Source organism: Scyliorhinus canicula, chromosome 16, assembly GCF_902713615.1.
Source record: "Scyliorhinus canicula chromosome 16, sScyCan1.1, whole genome shotgun sequence".
NCBI lineage: Eukaryota > Metazoa > Chordata > Chondrichthyes > Carcharhiniformes > Scyliorhinidae > Scyliorhinus > Scyliorhinus canicula.
In genome coordinates this window covers 8860554-8874512 of record NC_052161.1, presented here as the reverse complement: position 1 = coordinate 8874512, position 13959 = coordinate 8860554, and the positions used below count along the sequence as shown (strand labels likewise).

Below are 13959 nucleotides of genomic sequence, written 5' to 3'. Positions count from 1 at the left end.
TCTGTTCAGGAATCCTTGCTATGTGTACAATGGTTGCCACAGTTACCGACAGAAACAGTCACAGTACCTTGAGGAATAATTCTCTGCCTGCGAATTGTTCTGGGACATAGAGAACAGAAAAGAAAGAAATTGTATTTTTATTGTATTTTCTACAACCTCGGCACATCCCAAAGTTCTTTCCATCCTACCAAATACTCCCCGAACAGGCGCCGGGCAATAAGCGATTTTCATTCATTTCATTTCAAATATAGCCACTGTTCTAATGCAGGTAAAAAACCCCACCGTTTCTCTCTGGGCGAAAATGACTGAACTCCCCTATAATCCTTCTTCCAATTACTTTCAATCTATGCCCCCTGACTATTGACCTGATTGTTACTGGAAATAGGTCTTTCCTCCCCATGCTATCGAAGCCCCTTGGACCAATCCCCACAGAGAATCCTCATGACTCCCTTGGAGGGAAAACTGCTGGACAAGATTTCACATACTGCAACAAACAACTAATAATAAGTCTTTATTGTCACAAGTAGGCTTACATTAACACTGCAATGAAGTTACTGTGAAAAGTCCCTAGTTGCCACATTCTGGCACCTGTTTGGGTACGCTGAGGGAGAATCCAGAATGTCCAATCCACCTAACAGTAAGTCTTTCAGGACTTATGGGTGGAAACCAGAGCACTCACGATACTTCCTGCACAAATGTCGAACTATATGCAATCTCAGAGTCTCTCCAACTTGGCCTGTACTTTATAGATTCACTCATTTCCCACTCAATTGTTTCGACCCTCAAATCGCATTCACCAGCAGCTGTATTCTATCCAAAGCCCTTGGACATAGTTACCACCTGTTACGATCCCAGTTGATGTTATAAGTGGGCGGGAAGATCCCAGGATGGAACTCTGGCTCAAAAGACTGTAACCTTGACTTTTTAAATATTAAATGTGGAGGAACAGAGAGAGTCACAGGGCCGCTTATTAGTTTCAACAAGAAAAAAAATTTGTTAAACATGGAAAAATGGATTTTAATGTAATACTCCTTCTGTCCCTCTTTACCTTAGCAATTACACACAAGCTTCAGGAATAATACGGATTATAAAACACGGTGGGCAGCATGGTAGCACAGTGGTTAACACTGTTGCCTCACAGCGCCAGGGTCCCAGGTTTGATTCCCAGCTTGGATCACTGTCTGTTTTGAGTCTGCACGTTCTCCCTGTGTCTGGGTGGGTTTCCTCCGGGTGCTCCGGTTTCCTCCCATAAATCCTGAAAGATGGGCTTGTTAGGTGAATTGGACATTCTGAATTCTCCCTCTGTGTACCCGAACAGGCGCCGGAATGTGGCGACTAGGGGCTTTTCACAGTAACTTCATTGCATTGTTAATGTAAGCCTATTTGTGACAATAATAAAGATCATTATTAATCTTAGAGTACAATGGTCTCATTAACACAAAGTCCCTTTTAAGCACTCAAGATGACTGTGGTAAGACTTCCTCCCTCAACCCAAGTGAATGTCTGGGGGTTTCTCCTCAAAACCCCCCAGATGATTCTTTTTTTAAAATATTTTAATTGAAAATTTTCATGTGTAACCAACATGACATCGACATCAAACAGCCCAGAAATTGGATACATAATACAAAAGCACAAAAAAACACAACCGATCATATATATCCTACCCCAAAAATAACCTACCCCCAATAATAATAACAACCCTGGGCTAAATCGCTGGCTTTTAAAGCAGACCAGTGCAGGCCAGCAGCATGGTTCGATTCCCGTACCAGCCTCCCCGGACAGGCGCCGGAATGTGGCGACTAGGGGCTTTTCACAGTAACTTCATTGAAGCCTACTCGTGACAATAAGCCATTTTCATTTTTTTTTTTTCAACCCCACCTCTCCATTAATAATTAATGGTGACTAACTCTTTAGAGTAGAAAATGAATAGCTCCCTCCTCAGGTAGAGCCCTTCCACCGACCCTCTAATGGTACACATGACAATTTCCAGATATAAAAATTCCGTGAGGTCACCCACCCAGCCTGAGGCACTGGGCAGAGCGGAAGATCTCCATCTCAGCCAATCTCGCCTTTCGGCTAACAACGAGGCAAAGAAAATTACAAATGCTTCAATAAAATATTTTCTAAAAAAAAAACTGAGGCAAAGGCGAGAACATCTACCTTCACCCCGGTCTACAGCCCCGGTGAGTCTGGTACCCTGAAAATAGCCACCAATGTACACTTCAGATCAGTGTTAGGAATCGCTGACATGGTGCTGTAGGAGGAGACCCAAAAGCTTACCATTGTTGGACATGACCAAAACACGTGGGTGTGGTTATCAGGTCCATGAGAACATCGCTCACACCTGTCCTCCACTCCAATGAAGAATTCAGTCACCCTAACCTTAGTAAGGGAGCCCTATGTACCAACTTGACTGAGCCACACACAGGAGGAAGTGGAGTTCACCCTATGCAGTGCCTCACACCACACATCCTCATCCAAAATAGATTCCAGCTGCCCCTCCCACTTCACTCTCACCCGGTCCAGTGAGAAAAATTCCATTGATATGATCTGCCCATAAATATTTGAAATGCACCCTCTCTCCCAGACCCCTCCAGCAATAGGACTCTCCGCAGCAGGGAGGGTTGTGATGCTAATGGAAATGTAGTATAAGCCTTAGGCAAAATCGCCTAACTGGAAGTAGCAGAACAATCTGATTCCCCAACCACCCCAGCACCTTCTCAGTAGGGGCTAAGCGAGCAAATTGGGTAACGCCAGGCCCCTCCGACTGCAGGTTCCCGTACCAGCCTTCCCGAACAGGCGCCGGAATGTGGCGACTAGGGGCTTTTCACAGTAACTTCATTTGAAGCCTACTTGTGACAATAAGCGATTTTCATTTTCATTTCATTTTCAGGTGCCTTTGAAGGAATACCCTACTAACTCTTGGTGACGTACCCATTCAAATATAATAGGTGATTAACTTGTTAACCATGGGAAAGAAAGACTTAACAAGGAAAACAGGGAGACATTGAAACAGAAATAAAAACCTTGGGAGAATGTTCATCTCAACAGTCTGGACATGGTTAGGTGAATTGGTCATGCTAAATTGCCCCGCAGTGTCCAAAGGTCGGGTGTGGTTGTTGGGTTCCCGGGATAGGGTGGAGGTGTGGGCTTAGGCAGGGTGCTCTTTCAGGGGCTGGTGTAGACTCAATGGGCCGAATGGCCTCCTTCTGAACTGCAAATTCTATGATTGTGTAAATCGGACTTCACCTAGGCTTGTATAATTTAACCAATGAGGCATGGGCCAATCATGGGCCACTTGGATACCCAGATACCCCACAGATTGGTTCCCCTCCCCAGGGGATTAACCGGAAAATATTCACTCTTCTCCAGGTTCAATTCAAACCCCAAAAAGGAGCCAAAGCTCCTCAGTAGCTTCATTATTTTGTCCATAGAGACGACTTGAATCCGTAACAGACAAGAACAGGTCATTAGCACATAGGGATACCCGTGCTCTCCCCCCATCCCGTCTAATCCCCCCCCCCCCCCCCCACTCACCTGAAGAACTCAGTGTTATGGTCAATGGTTCTATCGCTGGGGCAAACAGGTGTGGCAACAATGGACACCCCCTACCTCATACCCCTATTCAATAGAAAATACCCCAAACTTATCACATTAATGTGTACCCTGGCCATAGGGTCTCTATACAATAGCTAAACCCATGAAATAAACGTCTGCCCAAATCCAACTCTCCCAAGCATCTAAAAAAGATACTCCCACTCCGCCCTGTCGAATGCTTTCTCAGCATCCACAGATATAATAACCTCCGGTTTGGGGGGCTGGAGAGGGGAAGAGGACAACATTTTGCACCCGGGGTATATTAGCCAACAACTGCCGCCCCTCAACAAAATCTGTCTGGTCTCCTGCAATTACTCCTGGGACACAGGCCTCCAATCGCAGCGCCAGCACCGTGGCCAGTATTTGGTGTCCATGTTGAATAGAGAGATGGGTCTATGTAATCCACATTCCATGGGGTCCTTGTCCTTTTTCAAATTGAGGAAGATAGAAACTTGCAAAAGTGTATCGGACAATGAACCCCAAGCCAAAGGATCACTGAACATGTCTACTATCAATGGCACCAACCTCAACAAATTCAATGGGAAACCCATCCGGGGCAGTGGCTTTACTGGTTGGCACCAGCCCAATGTCATTCAGTACATTCTCAGGGCTTAATGGGGACTCCAACTCCTCCCTTCTCTCTCTCTCCACCACCAGGAAGGACAGTGTCAGGTCCACTTCCCGGGGCCTCTGATCTATAGAGACACCTGTAAAAAACCTCAAACACCTTATTGACTTGTCTCAGGACGGAAAAAACGGCTTGCCTTCTCCCCGTACTCACAAACCACCCTCCTCGAGTGCCACAGCTGGCCCACCGCCTTCCCCGTGGACACCAGATAAAACTGCATTTGTAGCTGCTTCCTAGTTGCCAGCAACTCCGGAGTAGGGTCTTCCGAATAGCCACAATCTGTCTCCAAAACTGCACCCACCAGTCACTGCCGTTCCGCCATCACAGACCTAAATGTGCCTTATAGATTATCTCCCCTCTTACAATCGGCGTAAAGGGCCTCCCACAGTATGGAGGGAGAAACCGTGTTGTTCCTGTTAAATCTAATATATTCCTCAATGGTTGCAGACACGCGCTCAGAAAACCCCTTCTCCGCTAGTAACGTCACATCAAACCCTCACGCCGAGCTCTGAATGGGATCCATCTCCAGCACCAAGTTCACAAAGTGTGGAGTATGATCAGAGGTTACAATTGCTGAATTTTCAACTCTTTTAACCCACAGGAGCATGGACCTATCCAGTAGAAAGTCAATCCCGAAATTGACCTTATGCACATTGGAAAGTAACAAAAACTCCCTTATTGCTTGGGTGCAGAAACCTCCACGGATCTGCCACCCCTTTTTCCTCTATAAAGACCAGAAGCATCTTCCCCACTCCTGACAGATCCAACAATTTAAGTCTGGGCAGGTCCACTTTCGGATCCAGTACACAATTAAAGCCCACTCCTAGAACCAGCTGGTGCATATTTAGATTGGGATAGGAAACCAACAGATTCTTAATAAATGCCAGATTGTCCCAGTTGCGGGTATAGACATTTACCAGTACCACCAATGTATCCGCCAGAGACCCATTGACACCATGTATCTTCCATTAGGATCCATCATGGTCCTGGTGACCGAAATGGGAACCCGCTTAGTAATCAAGGACCGAGTGAAACACATTTCCCACCCACCCCTTCACAGTGTGGTCTGATCAGCTGCAAGTGAGTCTCCTGTAAAAATACATCAGCATTTAGATTCCTTAGGCGAGAAAAAGCTCTCGACCCCTTCAGCGGGCTACCCCACCCACTTAACATTCCAGGTGACCAACCGGATTGAGGGTCTCCCATCCTCCTTCATCCCCGAATCAGCCATTTCCACTGTTAGGGGCTATTAATGAAAAACTCAAAAAGTACAGTCAGAGGCCTCCACCCACGATGCCCACCAAACCCACCCCCAGAGTAAAACAAAGAAAGTCCTACTGTCACCATCAGCAAACTTAACCCCCCCCCCCCACCTAACCCAAATACGCAAAGTGAAACCAACCCCCCCCCCCCCGAACCCAAATGCTAGACCCACCAAACCTGATCAAACTGGTTCAACGACTGCAGCTCCCGCGCCCGCCCCCCAATCTCACTCCGGTTCGCTATCCTGGATTATTGCTAGCACGGCAGTCCCCCCCCCCCCTCACCCCAGGACATAGACATTGCCCACCTCGGGGATAAAACATTCCTCATAGTATAATCCCCATCATAAAAATCCCCATCAACCCCACAAATAGAAAAACAAATCTCATCAAGAAACAACATAAACTCTATTGAGGATATCCCCAAACCCATCCCAACCTGCATATATTAAAGATCTCTCACAACACCAGGTTAAAGTCCAACAGGTTTATTTGGAATCACGAGCTTTCGGAGCGCAGCTCCTTCAGCAGGTGACTCCAAAAGCTAGTGATTTCAAATAAACCTGTTGGACTTTAACTTGGTGTTGTAAGACTTCTCACTTCTCACAGACTCCACCCCAATCAAACTCTGGCATCTCCACATCATTAAATATCTCATACAACACATTCACCTCAGCCTATGTCCATGCTTTTTAATGAAGGTGTCCGCTTCCTCCGGTGTCTCAAAGTACTTGTCCTTAAACCCTTTTGTGACCTGTAACCTTGGTACACTAACCCCAATTTTACTCCTTTCCTATACAGAAATGTCTTCACATTAAAGGCTGCCCACTACCTTGCGAACTCAGCCCCCACATCCTGGAAAATTCTCACAAGATTTCCTTCTCACTTTGAGTCACGGTGTACTTTAGCCCACTTCAGGACCCTCTCCTTCGCCCTAAAGCTGGGAAATCGAATAATGATTGCTTGAGGAGGCGCATTCAGCTGAAGCTCCAGCCGAAGAATCCGATGGCCCCTGTCCAGGCTCCTGTCCAGGCCCCTGTCCCGTTCCAGCCTCCCCGAACAGGCGCCGGAACGTGGCGACTAGGGGCTTTTCACAGTAACTTCATTGAAGCCTACTCGTGACAATAAGCGATTTTCATTTCATTCAGGTCAAGAGGGGATGGGAGACTAACCTTGTCCATCATCTTCCCAAACATCTGGGATAGATATTCAATGGGATTAGAGCCCTCCAACCCCTCTGGCAACCCAATGACTTTGTTCTGCCTCCTTGACGGATTTTCAAGATCATCGACCTTAGGTTTAATCTCTTCTCATGGGCAATGGCTGCAATCTCGGCTTCCAACGCCGCAAACCGCTCACCTTGCCTCGTCAGTGGCAAGAGGGGGAATAATGGGTGTTTCTCTGGTTGGCAATCAGTAGCTACAGGGATCAGTGTTGGGCCCACAATTGTTCACAATTTACGTAGATGATTTGGAGTTGGGGACCAAGGGCAATGTGTCCAAGTTTGCAGATGACACTAAGATGAGTGGTAAAGCAAAAAGCGCAGAGGATACCGGAAGTCTACAGAGGCATTTGGATAGGTTAAGTGAATGGGCTAGGGTCTGGAAGGTGGAATACAATGTTGACAAATGTGAGGTTATCCATTTTGGTACGTATAACAGCAAAATAGATTATTATTTAAATGATAAAATATTAAAACATGCTGCTGTGCAGAGAGACCTGGGTGTGCTAGTGCATGAGTCGCAAAAAGTTGGTTTACAGGTGCAACAGGTGATTAAGAAAGCAAATGGAATTTTGTCCTTCATTGCTAGAGGGATGGAGTTTAAGACTAAGGAGGTTATGCTGCAATTGTTAAGGTGTTAGTGAGGCCAGACCTGGAGTATTGTGTTCAGTTTTGGTCTCCTTACCTGAGAAAGGACGTATTGGCGCTGGAGGGTGTGCAGAGAAGATTCACTGGGTTAATCCCAGAGCTGAATGGGTTGGATTACGAGGAGAGGTTGAGTAGACTGGGACTGTACTCGTTGGAATTTAGAAGGATGAGGGGGGATCATATAGAAACATTTAAAATTATGAAGGGAATAGATAGGATAGATGCGGGCAGGTTGTTTCCACTGGCGGGTGAAAGCAGAACTAGGAGACATGGCCTCAAAATAAGGGGAAGTAGATTTAGGACTGAGTTTAGGAGGAACTTCTTCTCGCAAAGGGTTGTGAATCTATGGAATTCCTTGCCCAGTGAAGCAGTTGAGGCTCCTTCATTAAATATTTTTAAGATAAAGATAGATAGTTTTTTGAAGAATAAAGGGATTAAGGGTTATGGTGTTCGGGCCGGAAAGTGGAGCGGAGTCCACAAAAGATCAGCCATGATCTCATTGAATGGCGGAGCAGGCTCGAGGGGCCAGATGGCCTACTCCTTCTCCTAGTTCTTATGTCAGCACCATCTCCACACCCTCTCGCACCTCGCCAAGCTCTTTACTGCCTCAGTGATCTCATAGTTTCACCCGGGCAGGGCCCAGCACTTCCTCTCCCATTGGATGTCAAAGTGTTTGACAAATTCCTTTGCGAGCACATATACGCGAGCATGTCCACTATTATCGGGACGGCTGCCGTCGGCAATGCTGCGCCGCATTTTCTCTGCTGACGAGCTGCACGAATTCTCTGAGTCCGTCGAAGAATTACCTTCTGTGGGTTTTTGTTTCCTTTCCTTTTTGGCATGTCTTTGGTAGGGAACCCTGTATTATCAACCCAGAATGCTTTCCTCCAAAAATCTCCCGGAAACTCGGGCAAAAAGGCCTAGAAAATGCAGATCCTGATCGGAGCTGCATAGCGAGCGACCTCCCCTCACCTGTCACCACCGGAGGTCCCTAAATGGTTCTTATATTGCGAGCCACCGTGTCTCACTGAACTCCGGCTTCCACAATAGTGACTCCAAACTCTGCCGCCAACAACGAGCAGGTCAATCAGCCAGCAGCAGCAGCACCACAGCAAGGCCTGACCCTGGCCCTGACCCTTTCTTTGTCTGAAATCCATAAACTAATTTTGTTCGAGTGATGGGGACAGAAACAATGGCTGAAATTCTCCCTCCTAACACAGTGCAGACAGTAAATCAAAACTTGGGCAGCTCAATAACGCAGCAGGTTGTGCAATTAGTGCCAGAATGTCTGAAGCTCAATTCCCCTCCACCTGTTCACCTGTTTCCCAACTCGCTGTCAACTTGTCACAGTGTGATCATGACTGCAAACCCAGTCTCTCACCATTCACAATCCAGCATTTAGGACTCTTCAGGAAACACACATCCTTTGAACATCGACAGCTGACTGGAAGATGTATATTTCCAATCTTCTACCTCACGTTTTAATGAGGGTCAGTGGTGCACTGGCCATTGAGAGACCACATTCACAAAACAGTTAAATCACACTTCCTGCAGTCAAGTTTCCCTCTCCCCCAACTCCTTCCAGGTCGCAAGAACAAGGTTTTAAAGTTGGCCTGTGGAATTTAGACCAGGTGCAGTTTCACGCTGACACCATCATCCTGCCTCCTCATACTGTTGAACAGAGCAATACATTATCTTGTGTAGATGGCTTAGTTGCTGCCCATTTCCCTGTCTGGCCTGTTGAATGGGTTCTCTTGCTTCATTACAGATTGCTTCCTCGCTCTTTCACTCCTGAATTCACTTTCAGCGCTTTTCTTGTCACCAACAATTCTTTGCCATTTTGTTGGCGGAAGTAAAGTGTACGCAGATCTCCACCGTGATGTGTTCAATGGTTTCAAGCTTTGTGCTATTGGCTGTAATAAATGAGTGGAGTTAGCCTGATTGTCAATATATCACATCACCAATAATCCACTTGCTAAGTGTTTCTGTGCCCACAGCACAACAAATTAAGGATAGTAAACTTAACTCCTTCACACTAAATGCATCATCCACTGAAGCATTAACACCTTTTACTCACATAGCTCCTTGAATATGGTACAATGCCCCAAGGCACTTCAAAGGAGGTATTCGGAAGGTCAGGGTGGTAGGTATGATAGAGCATCTTAAAGAGAGAAAAACTTAGGCAAGGTCCAACCAATTTATCCCAAACTAAGCTGTATTTGTAGATGATCTTGCAGCTCCTAGTCAATCAGAAATTCTATTTTATGGTCCCGGAAAGCACATGCTTGATGAGCAAAGAGGTGCTCCAATCTCGAGGCAGCTCTGAAGAGAACTTCAAAAATAAAAATTGCGAAGTTTGCCTGAGCTTGTTAGTTAATCAGCAAAATAATGCATCCTGTTGTAAAATAGTTCTGCAGAAGGCAAAAAAATTGCTTTTAGGACAAAGTACATTTTGCCCCTTTCCTTTGGTGAAAACAAGGGCCCAGGTTCAATTCCGGCCTTGGGTGACTGCCTGTCTGGAGTTTTTGCAACACCAGGTTAAAGTCCAACAGGTTTGATTCGAAACACTAGCTTTCGGAGCACTGCTCCTTCCTGAGGTTTCAGCTGAGAAAGGAGTAGTGCTCTGAAAGCTAATCATTCAAAACAAACCTGTTGGACTTTAACCTGATGTTGTAAGATCTCTTACTGTGCTCACCCCAGTCCAATGCCAGCATCTCCACATCATGTGTGGAGTTTGCACTTTCTCCCCCTGTCTGTATCGGTTTCCTCTGGGTGCTCCGGTTTCCTCCCACAGTCCAAACATGTGCAGGTTAAGTGGATTGGTCGTACTAAATTGCCTCAAAAACAGCTTCTTTCCCGCTGTTACCAGACTCCTAAACGACCCTCTTATGGATTGACCTGATTAACACTACTGTCATGTGAGAGTACCTTTAAGAACTGGATGTTTAAGCAATGTGCCTTTAAGAAATGCAGCAGCTCATATTACTGAAGTGATGTCAGAGGGTGGGGGGTGCTGAGCTGAGCTCACTGCTGTTTTTAGTTTCAGTTTTGAGGAAAAGAGCTTGGGTGTGTCTGTGTTTGCAGTGAGCTGGATCTGCTGTGATCTCTGCCAGGAAAGACTATCTCTGAATCATTTGGGTGATTTAAACTCATAATAGTAATGGCTTTAACCTGATGTGTTTCTGTGTAAAGGTGTTAAGTCTCTTGGATGTTTAAAGGAACAACTGAAGGATTATTTAGTGTTGTATTATTTTCGGGGTTATCTTTGAAGCAAGGGGTGTTAAGTGGTCCAATGTTTATTTAAAAGGTTAAGTTGAGTTCATGGACTAAACATTGTTTTGTGTTTAAAAACCCACGTGTCCATAATTGTAATACCACACCTGGAGAACACGCCGTGTGCTTCAAAAGCAACAATACATTAAAGGGGAGGACGGTTGAACTCCATGATACATTTCGGGATTCTGCTAAGGATATTCTTTCTTTTCTCCTTTCTTCTCTCTCCTTTTCGTTTTCCTCTCTCTCTTTCGTATTCAAGCCGCTTTAATTCTTTCTCATGTTCCATTTGGGCAGCACAGTAGCATTGTGGATAGCACAATTGCTTCACAGCTCCAGGGTCCCAGGTTCGATTCCGGCTTGGGTCACTGTCTGTGCGGAGTCTACACATCCTCCCCGTGTGTGCGTGGGTTTCCTCCGGGTGCTCCGGTTTCCTACCACAGTCCAAAGATGTGCAGGTTAGGTGGATTAGCCATGATAAATTTCCCTTAGTATCCAAAATTGCCCTCAGTGTTGGGTGGGGTTACTGGGTTATGGGGATAGGGTGTTGACCTTGGATAGGGTGCTCTCTCCAAGAGCCGGTGCAGGTTCGATGGGCCAAATGGCCTCCTTCTGCACTGTAAACTCTATGATTCTATGATTCTCTATGATTTATTTAATTTGCAACTGAATTTTTGCCATTTCCAATGAGTCAGACTCTATCTCAGGCAACTTTAAATGCTTAACCACCGCCATAATTACCTCATCTTTTCCCATTTTGTCAGGTAATGTTAACTGCAACGTTTTTGCCAAACTGAACAGTCTGCTTTTTGTCTCTGTACGTACTCTGCGTGTGACATTCTCCACCCCCAAAAACTTTTGAGCCTCTGAAAGAGCCATTGTCCACAACACATAAACTGAAATACCACACCGGAAAAGCAACAATCCTTCACTGTCTTTAAGTTGACAAAAGCCAATCCAATAGATAGACTTTCATCCCCCTCGAGCCCCCAATTGTTATGGGAGAGGCGTTTTCATAACTAAATCCAAACCTTGAGCTAGAATTTTCCAGTATTTAAAACCTGATGTTTGTTGCCATTTGTGTGCACTAGTTTATTTTGTTATTTACATCCTCACCTGAGTTTTCTGTGCATGACGAATTTTGGGGAGGGGAGGATGAGGAGGGAATGAATTGAAAGTAATGAGGAAAAATGCCTTTTTTCATCAATCTGGATGAAGCTTTTACCAATCAGTCAGGACCAGATAAGGCCATAAGACATAGGAGCAGAATTAGGCCACTCAGCCAATCGAGTCTGCTCTGCCATTCAATCATGGCTGATATTTTTCTCATCCCCATTCTCCTGCCTTCTCTCTATAACCCCTCATTCCCTTATTAACCAAGAACCTTCAGGCCTTCTGCAGCAAAGAGTTCCACAGATTCACCACCCTCTGGTGAAGATAATTCCAAATGCTGCAAGTAAGATCTGATGAGAGAATTACAAGATTTTGGACCGGTTTGATAGGTTAGAGAAATGGAGAAGATACCTTCACTTGCGTAAAAGGCCAGAGAATTCTTAAAAGTCACTAACAAAACCAACAGGGAATTCAGGAGAAACTGCTTTACCCAGAGAGTATGAGAACGTGGAACTTTATGCCGCCCGGAGTTTCTGAAATGTTGTAAGATGCATTTAAAGGGGGTGCTAGACTAACAAAAAGGAAAAGGAATAAAAAGTTTATGATTCAATATGTTGGAATTTTTTTGAAAAACGCAAATAGATCTTAAATAATTATTTTCGGGAGTGTCAATGTGCAGAAAAGGTGCTGCCTGCAGTCCATAGAATCCATACAATATATACTGTGCAGAAGACCATTTGCCCATCAAGTCTGCACCGAGCCTACCTAATCCAGCTCCCCCGCCCTATCCTCGTAATCCCACCATTGTATCGATTCGGTGATACCTATATTGATATTTTTGTAAGTATCAATTTGGTGATATTTTTAGATGCGTTTGGTTTAAATGCTGGGTGAGGTGTATGGCAAATTTTGACCCTTCCTGATTGGAGATGTTGGGCATCTCTTGACCTTGGGAAACCTCACTGTGCACCTTAGTAGACCAGGAACCTATCAGCAGTCAGAGATTTACTAAAGTGGCATCAGGCAAGAAAAAAAAAAATCAGTTGTTTATTGGCTCTTTTAATTCATTCTCGGAATGCGGATGTCACTGGAAAGGGCAGCATTTATTGTCAATCCCCAACTACCCTTATAAAGTGGTGAGCTGCCTTCTGGAACCACGGCAAGGTTTAGCAGAACTGACTGGCTTGCGGGGCCATTTCGGAGAACATTGCTGTAAATCGCAGATCGGCCAGGCCAGCCAAGGGCAACAGAAGGATGTTTGTGAACCAGATGGGTTTTTACAGCAATCCAGCAGTTTCACGTTCCCTATTACTGAAATTAGCTTTTGTATTCCAGATATATTTAATTAACCGCCATGATGGGATTTAAGCTCATGTCTCCTGATTATTCCTCCAGATCTCTGGATTACTAGTCCAGTAACATAACCACTATGCTACAGTACCAATGTCAAACTTGGAAATGCAGAGAATTAATGGTCTTTCTTATAATCAGGTAATTTAGTTCAGTGCAGATCTGTTGATAATCTGTTCTTGTGATGTAGGAGTGGGAATGAGTGGTATGATACCACATCTCTACATCGTTATTACATTTTCAATAAGTAGTTCCATCATATCTGTAGTTTAAAAAGGTTAAATCGGTGGATGAAAAGGAACGGCATAGTGTAAGAAACAGGTATTTGGCACTAAACATAAGGCAGAAAGCTTCACTATTAGCCTATGACTCCAGTAACATTTGACTGAATTGCTAGCATCTAACTCGATGCAAATTCGATCAGTTATCTTCAATTCTCAATATTTGGTAATAACTGCTTTAAAGGACATAAGAACATAAGAACTAGGAGCAGGAGTAGGCCATCTGGCCCCTCGAGCCTGCTCCGCCATTCAATGAGATCATGGCTGATCTTTTGTGGACTCAGGACGTGTTGAATTGTCCTCTTATTCGCTAACCTTCTCAATGATTTTAATAGCTCCATTCTAACAAGTATTTCTGATTCTCCAACTTGCACACATCAAAAATATGGATTTTTAAAAATTCTATATTTGTGTTTGGCACTTTAGCAAACATTGGGCCAGTCTCATTTTGAGCATATTGGCGATTACGGGGTGTTTTGATCAAGGATCTTGGATAGGAAGCGTGCCCATAGCCCAATTGTGGTGCCGAAGTGGCCACCTCCGGGCATCTTCCCGCACAGCTTCAATTTTTAGACAGGCGGGCAT

The 13959-nt window shown here is 45.0% G+C and overlaps 1 protein-coding gene across 8 annotated transcripts in view; it reads right to left on the bottom strand.

Annotated features, from left to right (window-relative positions):
- r3hcc1l (R3H domain and coiled-coil containing 1-like) overlaps window positions 1–13959 on the bottom strand; it is a 181108-nt gene that overhangs the window by 75659 nt on the left and 91490 nt on the right. The window contains exon 3 of one of the 8 annotated variants that reach the window (XM_038821595.1): window positions 8739–9270. The exons of the other annotated variants lie outside the window; for them this stretch is intronic. The gene's annotated coding sequence lies outside the window, so the exon portion shown is untranslated. The remainder of the gene's footprint in view (window positions 1–8738; window positions 9271–13959) is intronic. 8 annotated transcript variants of the gene reach the window in all.